The sequence below is a fragment of the Loxodonta africana genome, chromosome 10, assembly GCF_030014295.1.
Source record: "Loxodonta africana isolate mLoxAfr1 chromosome 10, mLoxAfr1.hap2, whole genome shotgun sequence".
Classification (NCBI taxonomy): Eukaryota; Metazoa; Chordata; class Mammalia; order Proboscidea; family Elephantidae; genus Loxodonta; species Loxodonta africana.
Window position 1 is genome coordinate 80,890,086 of NC_087351.1, and position 17,708 is coordinate 80,907,793.

The 17,708-nt window shown below is 46.3% G+C and overlaps 1 pseudogene; it reads right to left on the minus strand.

Moving 5' to 3' along the window:
- Window positions 1-3,395: 3,395 nt before the first annotated feature.
- LOC111750204 (small ribosomal subunit protein uS15-like) lies at window positions 3,396-4,683 on the minus strand (annotated as a pseudogene).
- Window positions 4,684-17,708: the final 13,025 nt, after the last annotated feature.

Genomic DNA, 17,708 nt, shown 5'->3' on the forward strand with positions numbered 1-17,708 from the left:
CTTTTTGTTCTTTCTTAGAAGAACATAAAATAAAGGGGTCTTTTAGCATTGTTGGCATATTAAATAATAAAAACCAAACCCATTGCCATCAAGTTGATCCCAACTCATAGTGACCATATAGGACAGAGTAGAACTGCCCCACGAAGTTTCCAAGGAGCGCCTGGTGGATTCAAACTGCTGCCCTCTTGGTTAGCAGTTGTAGCACTTAACCACTATACCACCAGGGTTTCCAATGACATCTTAGATTCAACGAAATGCAGTCCTATTTATTGAGCTCTTGTATGTTGCAGGCATCATGTTGGTCAATTAGCAGGCATGATCACATTTACCCTCACACAACTCCAAAAGCCCTACATTAGTAATGAGGAAAGAGGCTCAGAGAAGTTAAGTAACTTCCCCAAAGACACACAGCTAGTAAGTGGCAAAGGCAGGATTCAAACCCAGATTTGCTGGACCCCAGTCCCCTGTCCTTTCCATTCTACTGGCCTAGTCAACTTTCCTTCTAGATGAAGCAAGGGGAACAAAGTCAAATTCAGTCTGTCATTTCTGCCCTCAGGCTTGTAGATCGTAGGTAATTCTCCAGGGTAGAAGACTGACTCCTCTGTCAGCTCTATTTGGATCCGTGTTATTCAGCTCCAAGCTCAGAAGCTTCCAGGAAGCTCTGGTTCATGGCTTAGGGCTCACCAAGTCCTGGGGCAGCTCAGGCCACCCAGGGCCATCTCCACCTCCCAGCCTCCCCAGCTCTAATTGTGTGTTTCCTGTTGCCTTCCCAGGCCCACGGAGCTCTTTCCTGGTCAAGCCTAACCCCTGCTCCTCCACCCAGCCCAGGATTAAGGAGTTGCCCAACGTGACGGTGATGGGAAAGACACTAATTGCAAGGTCTCTCTTCAGACCAGAATTGGCCAACACAGTGACCAGGCCAGGGCTGCAACTTTCAAAACAGCTGATGACAGAAGGGGTCACCAGGAGGGCTGATCTTGGTTCCACCTAAAGGCAGGAGGCTTGAGAGTGTCCCCCAGCCAGTGGGACAGTCCAGGACTGCCTTCCCTCAGGCCAAACTAGGGTCACAGTCCTCCAAAGAGGCAGAGGGACCCCTCTCCTTCTCCTGCTCTGTGCTACAGCATCCACCCCTAAGGACCTGACACAGGGTCCCCAAGCACACACTCTCCACTCCCTGGCCTCAGGTCTTGCTCTTGCTAATTCCCGTGTGTTCATTTCTCCCTGCCACGCCTGGTGGGCTCTAAGCTTATGCCTCAAGTCTGGCCTGAGGGCCACCTTCAGGCAGCCTGAGACTTTCCTAGGAGGGCTGGATTCTCCCATGCCCAGGATACCTTCCTGACACCAGTTATCACTTGGACCACCATTGTGGCTTTTTGTAATTTCATTGACTAAACAAATATTTGTACCTACAAATGAGCAGATGGAGCCTTGGTGTTGTGATGGTAAAGCACCCAGCTGCCAACCAAAAGTTTGGAGTTTGGACCCACCCAGCAGTTTCCTGGAAGACCTGGCAATCTGTTCCCAGAAAGATTACAGATTAGAGCTGAGGGCTGGAGATTATGGTTTCAGGGGACATCTAGCTCAACTGGCATAACATAGTATAAAGAAAATGTTCTACATTTGACTGAGGGAAGTAGCATCTGGGGTCTTAAAAACCTGCAAGCAGCCATCAAAGATACATCTACTGGTTCCATCCCAGGTGGAGCAAAGAAGAATGAGGAAAACCAAAGACACAAGGGAAAGATTAGTACAAAGGACTAATGAACCACAACTACCACAACCTTTACCAGACTTAGCCCAGTTCAACTAGATGGTGCCCAGCTACCACCACCAACTGCTCTGACAGGGATCACAGTAGAGGGTCCTGGAGGGAGCAGGAGAAAAATGTAGAACAAAATTCAAATTCAGAAAAAAAAAGACGAGACTTGCTGTTCTGACAGAGACCGGAGAAACCCCGAGAGTATGGCCCCGGATACCATTTTAACTCAGTACTGAAGTAACTCCTGAGGTTCACCCTTCAGCCAAAAATTAGACAAGTCTATAGGGCAAACAGTAACACACGTGAGGAACGTGCTTCATAGTTCAATCATGTATACGAGACTAAATGGGCACACCAACCCAAAAACAAAGACGAGAAGGCAGGAAGGGACAGGAAAACTGGACTAAAGGAATCAGGGAATCCAGGGTGGAGAAGGGGAGAGGGTTGACAAATTGCAGGATTGGCAACCAATGTCATGAAACAATTTGTGTATTAATTGCTTAATGCGAAATAATTTTCTCTGTAAACTTTCACCTAAAGCACACACACAAAAAAAAGATTATAGTATAGAAAACCCTATGGGGCAGTTCTGTTCTGTTACAGGGAGTCTTTATGAGTCAAAATCTACTCAATGGCACCTAACAACAATAAAAATGAGCATACACTGTGTTAAGTGCTGAGATGACACCATAGAGGGGACATGAGCAAGTAGGAGGACAATTACAGTAAAGGGTGGCAAGTGTCACGGTGGCAATGGAACACTAGGGTAGGCTCACACCAGCGGGCAAGAGCTGACTGAGCATCCCTTCCCAACTCAGCATCCACTGATCTCAACTTGATAGGCTGAAATCGGTCATGTTGGGAATGTTTACCCCACGGAAATCAGCAAAAGCTGCAAACCAGGACTCTGGCTGGGATCGTGTTCTCTTAAAAGTAGACTCTGAGGCAAGGCGTGAGAGCAAATGCTTTATTCAGGAGGTAATCCCAGGGAACACCAACAGACAAGGGAGTGAAGGGGTCTTATCAAGCCATTTTACTGCCATCACCCACTGGAGCTTATCCCTGTGGGGAAGGTGTCAGTCACCACACTGAGCAGCGAGGAAGAGGGGCATTTGTCCACCAACTCTTGTCAGACTTTAGTCAGGCACCAACTCCCTCCTTGGACTCCACCAGCTCCTGCCAGCAAGTAAAACCCTTAGGCTGAAGTGGCAGGTGTTCATAGCAAGCAGCTTTCCTCAGGAGAGGTGAGTGCCAAGGAGACCTGGGTGGGACTCAGCAGTGTCAGTTCCAGGGAGTCCACCCAGATTGCACACTCAGCCTCCCCCAGACTGTAACTCCTCCAAGATAGAGACTTGGGCACCCTTCTCCCCATTGGAGTCCCTGGGATCCTTCCAGGAAGTCCACGGGAACAAAACTATTTTTATAATAATACTAAGACATTATTTTCCTTTTGCCTTCTCACTCTCTCATGATCGTACAGTGGCGTTTTCCAGAGGCTATAATGACGTGTGCTAACGCAAAAGATTAGGTGTAGAAGCAAATATGAAAATCCAACTCTTGCAATACCAACCTTCTCGCTAATTTTTTTTGAAAATACAATTATTTTTCTTAAAAAATATTGTTAACATGTAATGCATTCTTTTTTTTTTAGTTAAACAATGAATGTATTGCTCAAGTACATAGACAAATTTATGCAACTAGGGCCCAGCCTGTGGATGATTTGTATTTCCAGTGGGGGAGGGGGCTGTCTTCATTTTATAACGCGGAGCCAATCGGTGAATTCAGCTCTCAGTCAGAATCAGACAGGATTCAGCATCCTGATCCTTTCTGTTCCTCTCAAGATGCTTTTGAACAACTTCCTGATGAAATGGTGGAGACCCTCAGGAAAATCAGGAGCAAGTCCTTTAGACTTACAGATTCTCAAGATTATCACTTGTCACCAAACGTACTCCTCCAACGCCATGTGAGTCTGTGCGGATCTCACCGATTTGTGAGGGAGCCAGGCCCTTCTTTGTCAGTTTGTAGATTTACCCCTCTATGTCATTAGAGAGCTTCAGCCAGGTCAGGGCCCTGCAACGATAGGGCAGAGCCAGCTGGGACAGGCCCTCCCCAGGAAGATGCATGTGAACCGTAATGGCGGCAGTCAGGCAGTGAAAAAGAGAGCAAGGGTAGAAAAAAAAAGTAATGCATTTATTTTTATTTCTAATAAATAAATAATACTTCACATTTTTCTTAAATCTTATTTCTAACATGGTGAACATAGATAGTTATAAACAAAAGCTCTTTGGAGTCCTAAATATTTTCTAAAAGTGTAAAGGGGTCCTGAGGCCAAAAAAGTTTGAGAACCACGATGGCCTCAGCTAAAAGAACGAGACTGTGGTTACACTGTGGAGACTGTATAGGCTCTCTCAGAAGAATTAGACTGGAGACTTTAAAAACAATGAACATTTGTTGAGCAACTGAGTACTTCACATACCAATATCTCTTCTTTCAACAAGTCCATTTTGTAGGTGAGGAAACTGAGACCCAGAGAAGCAAGTTGTCTAAGAAAAGCACAATTGGGATTTGAACTCAGGCAGGATAGTCTGACTTCCTACCCCTCACTCTAACCTTGCCTCACTTCTTGACAAGTGCAAGTTCCCCAGGAAGACACACAGTGAGTCCATCCAGGCTGGGCCCCCAGGCTTCAAGGCCACAGTCAACCCAGCCACAGGGGCAGAGCTCCAAGAAAGCAAAGCTTTGTCATGACAATGTGACTTAGCCGGAAGGTGCCATTCTGTATTTAAAAGAAAATACCTCGTTCCCACCCACAAAGCTGCAATACTTTTTAAGCCAGTCACTTTCCTGGACCATAAAATATCCTTATCCCTTCTGCTTAAGAAAGTCTCAGTGGGGTGCCCAGACTTACTGTGCTACAAACAGGGTATCACCACAAACATGGGAAAGGATGGGGGAAAGATGCCAACAAATAGGCAAACAGGGGCATGCAAATTAACACAACAGGCAGCAGTTTCCACCCTGCAGGTGTCAGGCCAGGGGTAACAAGCTCAATAACTACACTCTTGGCCAGCCTGTGAGGAAACAGGTGTCCTCACACACTGCAAGTTAGTGTCTGCCAGCACCCTACTTTGTTGTTGTTGCTGGCTGTCATCGAGTTGGCCCCGACTCATGGCAACCTCATGCACAATGGGATCAGACCATTGTGACCCATAGGGTTTTCATTGGTTGATTTTCAGAAGCAGATCGCCAAGCCATTCTTCCTAGTCTGTCTTAGTCTAGAAACTCTACTGAAATCTGTTCAGCATCATAGCAACACGCAAACCTCCTCAGCCAAGTGGTAGCTGCACTTGAGGTGCATTGGCTGGGAATCTAACTTGAGTATCCTGCGTGGGAGATGAGAATTCTACTACTGGACTCCTACTGCCCTCACCTCTACAAAATGAGCAATGCTGGTACTCTGAACCAGCTAAGCTACACTTGTGCCTGCTCAAGGAGGCATAAACAAGGATGTTCACTGTAGTTCTGTTTGTAATACCAAAAGCCTCGCAGCCACATGAATGTCCCCCTCAATAAATGAATGGTTAAATCAACTACCAAGTGGCCAAACTATAGGTCTGGAAACAGGTAAAAGATGAGGTAGGTCTCTATGTATTAACGTTTGGTGAATGAATGAGCAGGAGCTGCTGGCTTGCACGCCCCACCCCCACCCCCTCTCCAGAATGGAGACTGACTTTTTCCTCTAACCTGGATCCCAAGACTGATGCTTATTTTTAGGTGCCTGCGAGTGGATTCTGACTCACAGTGATCCCATGTGACAATGTAGAACTGCCCCATAGGGTTTTCTAGGTTGTAATCTTCACTGAAGCTGATCGCCAGGGCAGATCACCACGTCTTTCTCCCTCGGAGCCTCCGGGTGGGTTCGAACTGGCAGTCCTTCGGTTAGCAGCCCAGGGCCTAACCATTTTGACACTGCTGGGAGGTGGGGAGCGGTGATGAAGAAGGAGTTGAATTACTGAAATCCCACCACCCACATAGCACGGGCACCCACAGCGCCCCCTAGGGCTGACTGTAGTCAGCCGGGCATGCGCTCTACCCAGATGTTCACTCCATTTCCAGTGGAGGAATCAAAACAAAAGGCATTGCCATCGTAGATTCCGACCCATAGCCACCCTGGAGGAATAGTGCTGCCATATTACCGGGTCAGGGCTAAGGCGTGGAAGAAGCCAAAGGGCTGTACGGCCAAGGCCTCAGGTCAGACCTTGTATTATCACTATGCTTAGAGATAATTTGACAAGATTGAAGGAAAAGTTTTCATCACACAATTTAAACTTGCAGCCCATATGGGACCACCGCTCCTGTTGCACATTACGAATTAAAATCTTAATTAATCCTGAGATGACTTAGGGTACATTCATTTGTTCACTGTAAACACTTAAAATGAAACCCGTTTCTCTCCCTAGTTCACCCGAGAGGGCTGGGTGGGGCTGTCCGGGAAGAGGCGCCTCCCGGTCGCAGAGGGCTTCCCTGCGGGTCCCACCGATACCGCTCCCGGCTAGGGGCCGTGGGTGCCCCTGCCGGGGTGGTCGCAGAAGAAAGGGACCTGGGTCCTGCGGGTCCCAGCGCCGGGTCCCGCAGCCCGCCCCAGGCTGCTCGGAGGAGCCCGCGGCCCCAGCACCTTCTGCCGGCCGATCCCCTGTCGTGAGCTGCGGGGGCGGGGGGGGGGCCAACGACAGTCTGCCGGGCCACATGGTCGGCGTCAGCCAGCTAGGGGCCTGCGCTTCGGGGTTCCACCTAAAATTAAGCTTTCTGGGCCTCAAAGTGGGTGTGAACCCCCACTTCCCGCACCCGTACCCACTCTCCCCATCCTTTCACCCCCTCCCAGCAACAGGCCCCGGAAACATCCAAGGATCTCGGAGATCCCCGCTCCAGGTCTGGCAGGACGAATTGCAAATGAATAGAAAAGAGACCTTGGGATCCTAAGCAAAGCAGGGGCCGTAACCAGGCTAATTGTTTTACTTTGGTTATTTTACTCAATCCTCTCTCCGCCAAGGTATTCTTATTCCCGTTTTAGAGAAGAGATCAGGAAATGGGAAATTTTGAGAAAGTGTCTGAGTTGGGCATTGAACTTTGATCTGACACCAAAACTGTCGTTCTTAACCTCAAAACCAAGCTGAGGCAGCCTCACTGGTGAGTAAAAAAAAATTTTTTTTTTACTCACCGGTGAGGCTGAGTAACTGCGGAAAATGACTGCTTTTTGCGTAGCTCGCAGTATTTGGTATGTCTTTCTTTTTGTGGAACAGACTTTTTTTTTTCAATCTTAAAAGCCACTTTTTCTGGTGAAGAAGTTGGAATTGACTAACAAGCATAAATAAAAAAAAGTTAAGGTCAGCCTGATCCCACCACTAAAACACTGAACATTTTGTGGGTTTTTCCATATATATATTCATTCATTCATGTGCACACACAATACTGGGATAGAAACGTATTCACTATTTGAGGGCTTGTTACCTGTGGCTGTAGTGTAGTAAATGCTTTGCCTCTCCCCGCTTTAATCCAGGAAATAGCCCTAAAACGGAGGATATTTTTAACCCAATTTGCTTAACCCCAGGAGGAAACTGAGGTTTAGAGAATTATCTTGTCCAAAGTCACACAGTGGGGAAGGGCCAGCGCCAGGTTTGAACACAAGCGGACTCGAACCCGTGCTTTCAACCTTACCGTGTACTTTATGCCACTACTTTGGGCTTAGTTATGAGCATTGCTTCAAGCCGTCACACATCTTCGCAGCTTTGGCAGTTCTTTGTTTTTCTTAGGAAGCAAGGTTAGGCCGCACGGAGAAAAGAAAAAGGCCCTGCAGCATCCACGTGGCATCCTCACATACATTTTCCACACAGGTTGCACTTCAGTGTTTCTTGCACTGGGGTCCTTAGCCCTGCAACATCAGGAACTGAAACGTCTGGGAACGTTTTCAACTTTTGTGTTTGTCCTACTAAATAATCTTAATAGTTTAATAATTTTTTTAAATAAAGTTTTGACATGGATATTTTACAATTGAAAGAGATTGTCATAAAACGAGACCTTCAATTACCAAATTAAAATTTCTCAAACTGGGTCCAGGGATGATTTCTGGGGAATCTGTGAGAACGTTATTTCTTTTAAATGGAATTACTGCTGTAGTTGTTAGCCTGTTTGAGAATCAACAGGTTTTTAGTTTTCCACACACAACGGGTTTTGTTTTTTAATGATTATGAAAGTAACGCTTGTTTCACGCAAACAAAAACAAAAAATCTGAAGAACACACTGTGTTGCGGCTGGGGGGGGGGGCGCGGTGTCTCTGACACTAAAGAAAGGAGCACTCTTGGAGGGGGTGGAGCTCTTCTGGTCCTGGGAAGAAAGTGGGAGCAGGGGGAGTCCTACTGTCCTTTGGAAGCAAAGGGAGGATCATCTTGCAGACCAGGCTCCTACTTACAGGCCAGCCACCTCTGGCAAGAGAGGCCCTAGTGGCCACCAACCCTAACCCCCTGCCATCCAGGGCCTGGTGCCCCCATCTGCTGTGTACAGGCTTGAGTGAGGAGTGATTGGGACCCTTTGGAGCAGCTGCCCCAGAGATCACCTAGGTGACATCAATCCAGGTATCTGGAAAAATTAATCCCTGGGGGAAGGCCCCCTGGGGACATGAGGTGGTTTAACTGGCCCTTTGTCCTGGTCACCGTGGGGCTGCTTTGCAGGGGAGCCTGTGGAGTACTACCACATTAGTTCATATTCTCCTGTGAGGTCAAGCCCAGGGTTCTCACAGGGCCCGAGGAACCAGGGCAGCATGAAAACTCTGAGGAAGGCTGTTGCTGCCATGCCTTCCGCTGAAGCCCTGACCAGCCTACCAGCTGAGTAAGGGTGTCACCGAAGGAGGATTCTTGTCCTGTCCTATTAGCTGATCGAAATAAGACAGATGCCGCACCACCAGTTGCAAGGGAAACAAAGTGGAAATTCACTGTTTGCACAAACAAGAAGCAACATGGGGCTTAGCAGCCCAAAGACCACGTGCTTGCTGTCTGAGGGGGTTGGGGAGCTTTTGATTTCCCATAGCATCTGGGGGTTGGGTTTGGTGCCCGGAACTCTCCACCCTTAGCGCCCCCCATGTCCACATTTGGAAGTCCGGATGTTGAATCCCGTTGGTGACGTTCAGGTCCAAGGGCAAACTGAGGACATAGCTCTTCAGGTCCTGTGCATGCTCCAAAATGCTGGTTTGTGGATGCACGGGATTCTGGCATCAAATTCAAACTGCGATTAGGGCTGCAGCGTGGTCTGGCCCCAAACGGCAGTTAGAAGCTGTGGCTTGGCGGAGTGGGGGGGAGGGGGGGAAGTCTCGGTGGAGGCTTCAAGGGCACCAAAGGGGAGATGGGGGTCAGTGGCCACTGGGGTCTAATGGCTTCCCAGGGCTCAAGGCCTTGAGGATCCTAGAGGGGCCTATCTATGGAAAATAGCATCTATGACAAGTAGTTTTAAATTGCTATATGGACTCTCACCACCGCTGGCAATGGAAACTTCGAAGGCCAGTAGAAATTGCTCATTAGGACCTCTCCTCAAGGAGCACCCAGGGCATGTGCCCTACCGGCCATACCTTAGTTATGCCTCTGGTCCTGGGGGCCTCTGCCTTGGCCTTCACTGATATGGGAAGAAAACAGAGATGGCTCCCTTGAGGAGAGTGCTTGGTGAGTCCTCCAACACTGTTCTGCGGAACAAGGATAGAGCCTGAGGCTCCAGAAGAGAGATCTTCCTGGCTGTGTGGAGCAGGGATTGAATGTGATAACCCGACTATAACCAAAAAATAAACCCACGGCCAACAAGTCCGTTCCGACTCATAGAGACCCTATAGGACAGAGCAGAGCTGCCCCAGAGGGCTTCCAAGGCTGTAAATCTTCACTGGAGCAGACTGCCACATCTTTCTCCCATGGAGAGGCTGGTGTGTTTAAATCACTGACCTTTCTATTAGCAAGGAAGCACTTCAACTACTCTACCACCAAAGCTCCTCCGGCCTGACTATGTTGTTGGTAGGTGCTTTCGGGTCAGTTCCAACTCATAGTGATCCTATGTACAACAAAACGAAACACTGCTTTTGCTGCACCATCCTCCCAGTCATTGCTATGTTTGAGCCCATTGTTGCAGCCACTGTGTTGCTCTCTCTTCTCAAGAGTCTTCCTCTTTTTCGCTGACCCTCTACTTTACCAAGCACGATGTCCTTCTCCAGGGACTGGTTTCCTCCTGATAACATGCCCAAAGTTCATGAGATGAAGTCTGGCCATCCTCACTTCCAAGGAGCACTCTGCCTGTATTTCTTCCAAGACAGACTTGTTCGTTCTTCTGGTACTCCATGGTATATTTAATAATCTTCGCCAATTGAAAGGCATTAATTCTTCTTCAGTCTTCCTTATTCATTGTTCAGCCTTCACAGGTGTATGAGGTCATTGAAAATACCATGGCTTGAGTCATGTGCACCTTAGTCCTCAAAGTGACACCTTTACTTTTGAACACTTTAAAGAGGTCTTTTGCCACAGATTTGCCCAATGCAATACCTTGTTTGATTTCTTGACTGCTGCTTCTTTGATGGGCATTGATTGTGAATCCAAGTAAAATGAAATCCTTGACAACTTCAACCTTTTCTCCATTTATCATGATGTCGCTTATTGGTCCAGTTGTGAGGATTTTTGCTTTTTTTTTTTTTTATGTTGAGGTGTAATCCATGCTGAAGGCTGTAGTCTTTGATCTTCATCAGTAAGTGCTTCAAGTCCTCTTCCCTTTCAGCAAGCAAAGTTGTGTCATCTGCATATCAAAGATTATTAATGAGTTTTCCACCAATCCTGATGCCACATTCTTCTTCATATTGTCCATCTTCTTGGATTTATATGCTCAGCATACAGATTGAATAAGAGTGGTGAAAGAATATAACCCTGACACACAACTTTCCTGATTTTAAACCCCTTGTTCTGCTTGAATGACTGCCTCTTGGTCTATGTACAGGTTCCACATGAGCACAGTTAAGTGTTCTGGAATTTCCATTCTTTGCAATGTTATCCATGATTTGTTATGATCCACATAGTCGAATGCCTTTGCATAGTCAACAAAGCATAGGTAATCATCTTTCTGGTATTCTCTGCTTTCAGCCAAGATCCATCTTACTCCAACAATGATATCCCTCATTCTACATCCTCTTCGGAATTCGGCATGAATTTCTGGCAGTTCCTTGTGAATGTACTGCTACAACTGTTTTTTAATTATCTTCAGCAAAATTTTATTTGCGCGTGATACTAATGATATTATTTGATAATTTCCACATTCTGTTGGATCACCTTTCTTTGCATTGTCCACAATATGGATCTCTTCCAGCCAGTTGGCTGGGTAGCTGTCTTCCAAATTTCTTGGCATAGACGAATGAGCACCTCCAGTGCTGCATCCATTTGTTGAAACATCTCAATTGGTATTCTGACAATTCCTGGAGACTTTTTTTGCCAATGCCTTTGGTGCAGCTTGGACTTCTTCCTTCAATACCATCAGTTCTTAATCATATGCTACCTCCTGAAATGGTTGGATGTCAACCAACTCTTTTTGGTACAATGGCTCTGTGTATTCCTTCCAATTCTTCCTGCATCTTTCAATATTTTGCCCATAGAACCCAAAGGCTTGAATTTTTTCTTCAGTTCTTTCAGTTTGAGAAATGCCGAGTGTGTTCTTCCTTTTGGTTTTCTAACTCCAGTCTTTGCATGTTTCATTAATACTTTGTCTTCTGGAGCCACCTTTTGAAATCTTCTGTTCAGCTCTTTTACTTCATCATTTATTCTGTTTGCTTTAGCTACTTGACGTTCAAGAACAAGTGTCAGAATCTCTTCTGACATCTATTTTGGCCTTTTCTTTCTTTCCTTTTTCATGACCTTTTGCTTTCTTTGTGTTTGATATCTTAATGTCATCCCACAATGTGTATGGTCCTCACTCATCAGTGTTCAATGCATCAAATCCATTCTTGAGATGGTCTCCAAATCCAGGTGGGATATACTCAAGGTGGTATTTTGGGTTCTTGTGAACTTTTTTAAATTTTCTTCAGTTTCAGCTTAAACTTGTATATGAGCAATTGATGATTTCTTCTGCACTTGGTCCCTGGCCTTGTTCTGATTGATGATATTGAGCTTTTCCATCATCCCTTTCCACATGTGTAGTCGATTTGATTCCTGTGTTTTCCGTCCAATGAGGTCCATGTGTATAAGTCACCATTTACATTGCTGAAAAAGGTTTTTGCAGTGAATAAGTCATTGGTCTCGCAAGTCTATCATTGCCGTCTCCAGCATCGTTTCTATCACCAAGGCCTTATTTTCCAACTACTGATCCTTCTTCTTTGTTTCCAACTTTCACATTCCAATCACCAGGAATTATCAATGCATCTTGATGGCATGTTTAATAAATTTCAGACTCCAGAAGTTGGTCAAAATCTTCAATTTCCTTATCTTTGGCATTAGTGATTGGTGTGTAAATTTGAATAATAGTTGTACTAAGTGGTCTTCCTTGTAGGCATATGGATATTGTCCTATCACTGACAGCGTTGTATTTCAGGATGGAGCTTCAAATGTAGTTTTTTGATGCTGTATGTGATGCCATTCCTTTTCAATTTGCCATTCCTGACGTAGTAGACCATATGATTGTCTGACTCAAAATGGCCAATACCATTTCAGCTCACTAACACCTAGGATATCAATGTTTATGCATTCCATTTCATTTCTGTCCACTTCCAGTTTTCCTAGATTCATACTTCACACATTCCATTTTATAATTATTAACGGATATTTGCAGCTATTCTTCTCACTTTTAGCCATACCACATCAGCAAGTGAAGGGCCCGAAAGCTTTACTCTGTCCATCCAACCTGACTATAAACCAAATGAAACCAAACCCGTTGTGTCAAGTGGATTTCAACTCATAGTGACCCTATGGGATGGTGTAGAACTGCCCCGTGGGGTTTCCAAGGAGCAGCTGGTAGATTCAATCCCCGACCTTTTGGCTAACACCGAAGCCCTGAACCACTGTACCACCAGGGCTCCCAACCTGACTATACTAGGCCCAAAATTCAGTCACTTATCCTTAAGCCCCATGTCAGCAAACCAAGACCTAACTCAGTTCCTTTTTCTTATAAATGCCTAGCCCTCTCAGAAGCCAAAACCCAAGTCAATTAATTGACTCTCCGGGAAAAGGAAACCTGAGCTAGCCAATTAGAACTTGCCTACTCAGCTTAACCCTGGTGGCGCAGTGGTTAAGTACTACAGCTGCTAACCAAAAGGTTGGCAGTTTGAATCCACCAGGTGCTCCTTAGAAACTCTATGGGGCAGGTCTACTCTGTCCTATAGGGTCACTATGAGCTGGAATTGACTCTACGGTGATTGGTTTTTTGGACTCAGCTTAACCTAGTTCAAAATTACCCCTTAATTCCGAATAAGGAAAGAAGATGCCCTCCAGCCAATCCGAAATTTGCCCAGCATAGCTTCCTGTTTCTGTGTGTGCTTACGAAAATCCTTCCACTTTGTACTGCTCTTTGGAGCTCTTGTCTGACTTTCACACCAGATGGCCCCTTAATTCATGAATTGCAAATAAAGCTTATGAGTTCATACACAAATTTAATATTGTGGAAACTTATTTTTAACAGATGAGTGGCTTGCTCCCGAGGGGCTGAGTGGAGAATATGCTGCAAACCTCTCCACTCAGCCCAAGGAGCTCAGGCTTTCCAGCCTGAGATGGCCCAGGGCCTGCACCTGGAAGGGCAGGTGTATCTCTGAGTCATGTGTGAAAGGGAGGTGAGGGGCGGGCATGGACACCCAGCCACTGCCGGAGGAAGAAGACTGCAGAAAGAGCCTGGAAGCATGAGCCGGCTGGAGCTGAAACAGAATTCCCAACATATTTCAGCTTCTGCTTTACATATGGTTATGGTCTTTAACAGTGGCTAAATTGTGTAAGCTTTATAACGGGACTTTGGTTACCACTGGAAGCCATCAGACTTTAGTTTCCTGGTTTTTAAAGTGGAGATAGCAATAGTATTTGTGAAAATTAAATAAACTAATGCAATTAATTGCTTAAGATTTGGGCTCACACACAGAAAGTGCCCAACAAATGTTAGCCATTATTTTTTTCCTGCTAAACGTGTCTGGTTTCTTCTAATGTTCTTCTGTGGCACGTATACAAGCCCCCACCCTCACTATCCCAAGAATAATCCAGGTGGAGCCTGTTGAGAGCAGGTCAAATGGAGGCAGGTTAGCAAGCTACGGTGAGAGAATTGCTGGGTTCCTGCCCCTCTGGGGTTGTGAAATGCTGTAATGACAGACTTGGCCACTGGAGGGCAGCATCCACCAGCTCATTTTTTAGGAACCGCGCGGTGGTTAAGCGTTCAAAGGTCAGCAGTTGGAATCCACCGGCCGCTCCTTAGGAACCCAATGCGGCAGTTCTACCCTGTCTTACAGGGTCGCTATGCGTCGGAATTGACTCCACGGCAATGAGTTTTTGGTTTTGGCCCTCTAAAACGAGCCTTGGTAGCACAGTGGTTAAATCGCTCAGCCACCAACCAAAAGGCTGGCGGTTCCAACCCACCGCCTCTGGGCGGGAGGAAGATGTGGCGTTCTGCTTCCGTAAAGATTGTTGCTGTTTTTAAGTGCCCTGGAGTTGATTATAACTCATAGCAACCCTATAGGACAGAGTAGAACTACCCCACAGGGTTCCAAGGATCGCCTGGTGGATGTGAGTTTTAGGTTATCAGCCCAGCTCCTGAGCTCTTGAGCTCTTAACCACTACACCACCAGGCTCCCAGTAAAGATTAAACCGAACCGAAAAACCAAACCCATTGTCGTCGAATTGATTCCAACTCATAGTGAACCTATAGGACAGAGTAGAACTGCCCCATAGCGTTTCCAAGGAGTGCCTGGTGGATTTGAACTGCTGACCTTTTGGTTAGCAGCTGAACTCCACCACCAGGGTTTCCCCATAAAGATTACAGCCTTGGAAACCCTATGGGGCAGTTCTACTCTGTCTTGTAGAGTTGCTATGAGTCAGAATCAACTTGATGGCAGTGGGTTTGGTTTGTCTTCTAAAAAGCAGCACCCTTCAGTAGAATTTGTGGGTAAGGTGGAAGCCTTACATGGCACAGGGTTAATTGCTTCATCCCAGTATTTAATTTACATCTGCTATCCCCAGGAAGCCCTCAGTGAATAAATGTGTTTTTAAGATACAACCTCTAGAGAGTATTGCTTAAAGAACCCTATTTTCCCATTGACTTGAATAATGAAATGGAAATTTTGTTCCTAAGCCTGGGGTCTCCAACACGTCCCTAATACCTGAGCACCAGGACGCCCTAGTCCTCCCATGGGCACATGGCAAGCTGCTATTTCCCCACCCTACCACCGGCTGGCTGCATATGAAGAAGCATGGGGGCAATCAAAGGAGGTGGCAGCTCCTTCCCTGGACACTTGGTGTGTGACTGACACATTTCTTGGTCACCCAGGTGTTGAATGCGGAGTTGCCTTCTCAACACAGCAGCAGGGGGTAGTTTCCTCCAGCCAGTGGGTACCAGTGTTCTAGAACTGTTTGAGGAGCAGGCATGGGAGTTCCTCCAAGACATCCCTAAGGCCCGGATAGGGGGCTCCCAAATGAGTAATTCTCCCCAAGCTTGCCCTTCGGAATGGCCTGTGTCTTAGCTTGGGTTACCCCCAGAAGTATCAACAACAACAACAAAAAAATCCCCTAGACAAGAATTATAGCATGAGTGGTTTAGGTGGGAGATGTAGGGGATGTGAGCAGGGGTGGGGAAGTGATCAGGGGAGGGTAGGCAGCTAATAAAGGGTGTTCTATGGGCTCAGCTACCACAGTGGGCAACAGGACTTAATCTCATGGGGAGAAACACGGAGCAACAGTCCAAACCACACGCCTCAGAATCATCCCACCCAAGGGATGAGAGAACTGGGGCATTCATACACCAATTCGTAAAAGTTGAAAGCTGCCTCAGGGGCTACTTCCTCAGTAGCCTGTTCCAACCTCAGGCAGAGTGGTCTTCTGTGGTTCTGAGGGGTGCAGAGATGCAGGTACTGGCAGGTGGACATTTGCTGGAGCACACCAAAAAGTCTCATGGGCACGGGAGGGCAGTGACAGCAAATGCCCCAGGAGGCTTTCACTCCTGACTCAGGTGCTGGCTGCCCATCGCCCAGCAGCAACTCTCCTCTCCTCCAGCAGCTCCCCTGATTTTCAGTGGGAATCCACCCCTCCCCCCCGTCATGGCTATGAATATCCACCACACCTGTTGACGGGTCAGCACCAGCATCTGGAAAAGTCTCATCCATACATGAGTTGTGGTGGGAGGCAGTCAGTTTTGGTTGTTTGCAGTAGAGTCCTGATACACCAGCTTCACACTCCACTGTAGGCTAAGCCTAAACCAATGAGCAGATTCCACTGTCCTCTTTGGTCACCTTGCCCCCATCCCTCCCACCCCCTTACAAAGTGTACATCCTTCGTATTGGTTAGGGCTTTACCTAACATGATGTCTTCTTCTGGGGATTGGTCTTCAAAGTGCTTGAACATGTAAGCGAATCCAGTATATATTTGCTTTGTTTTAATCCGAAATGTGTAATTTAAACACGTGATTTTCATTTTGAAGCTGTAAGAATCTGACTGTTACTAAATAGCACAAGACTGCTCAAAGGGGCCTGATTTACATTTATTTTTCCAGTGTGTTGTGCTGAGCAAGATTTTGTTACTTTGTTTGAATCTGTCTGGGCCAGCAGTTTGATGTCAGGTGCTGTCAAGTCGGTTCTGACTCATAGTGACCCTATGTGCAACAAAACAAAACACTGCCCGGTTCTGTGCCATCCTCACAATTGTTGCTATGTGTGAGCCAATTGTTGCAGCCACCGTGCAATCCATTTTGTTGAGGGTCTTCCTCTTTTTTGATGACCTTCTCCAGTGACCAGTCGCTCCTGATAACATGTAGAAAGTACACAAGACAAAGTCTTGCCATCCCCCCTTCTAAGGAGCATTCTGGCTGTACTTCTTCTAAGACAGATTTATTCATTTCTTCTAGCAGTCCATGGTATATTCAATATTCTTCCCCAACACTGTAATTCAAAGGCATCAATTCTTCTTTGATCTTCCTTATTCATTGTCCTGCTTTCTCGTGCATATGAGGCAACTGAAAATGCCATGGCTTGAGTCAAGCCCACCTTAGTACTTCTCATGCACTGAATTTTGTCCCCCAAAAGTATCTGTCAACTTGGCTAGGCCATGATTGTGATTGTCCACCATTTTGTCATTTGACGTGATTTTCCTATGTGTTGTAAATCCTGTCTCTATGATGTTAATGAGATGGGATGATTGGCAGTTATGTTAATGGGGGAGGACTCAATCTACAAGATTAGGTTACATTTTAAGCCAATCTCTTTTGAGATATAAAAGAGAGAAGTAAGCAGACAGACATGGGGATCTCATGCCACCAAGAAACAAGAGTCAGGAAAATAGTGCATTCTTTGGACCTGGGGTCCCTGTGCTGAGAAGCTCCTCAACTAGGGAAGACTGATGACAAGGACCTTCCCCCAGAGGCGACAGAGAAAGCCTTCCCCTGATGCTGGGACACTGAATTCGGACTTCTAGCCTCCTAGACTGTGAGAGAATAAATTTTTCTTCTTTAAAGCCATCCACTTGTGCTATTTCTGTTATAGCAGCACTAGGTAACTAAGACATTCCTCAAAGTGACATCTTTGCTTTTGAATACTTTAAAGAGGTCTTTTGCAATACGTCATTTCGTTTCCTGACTGCTGCTTCCATGGGTGTTGATTGTGGATCCAAGTAAAATGAAATCCTTGACAACTTCAATCTTTTCTCCATTGCTTATATGGTCCAGTTATATTTTTGTTTTCTGTTTTGAGGTATAATCCATACTGAAGACT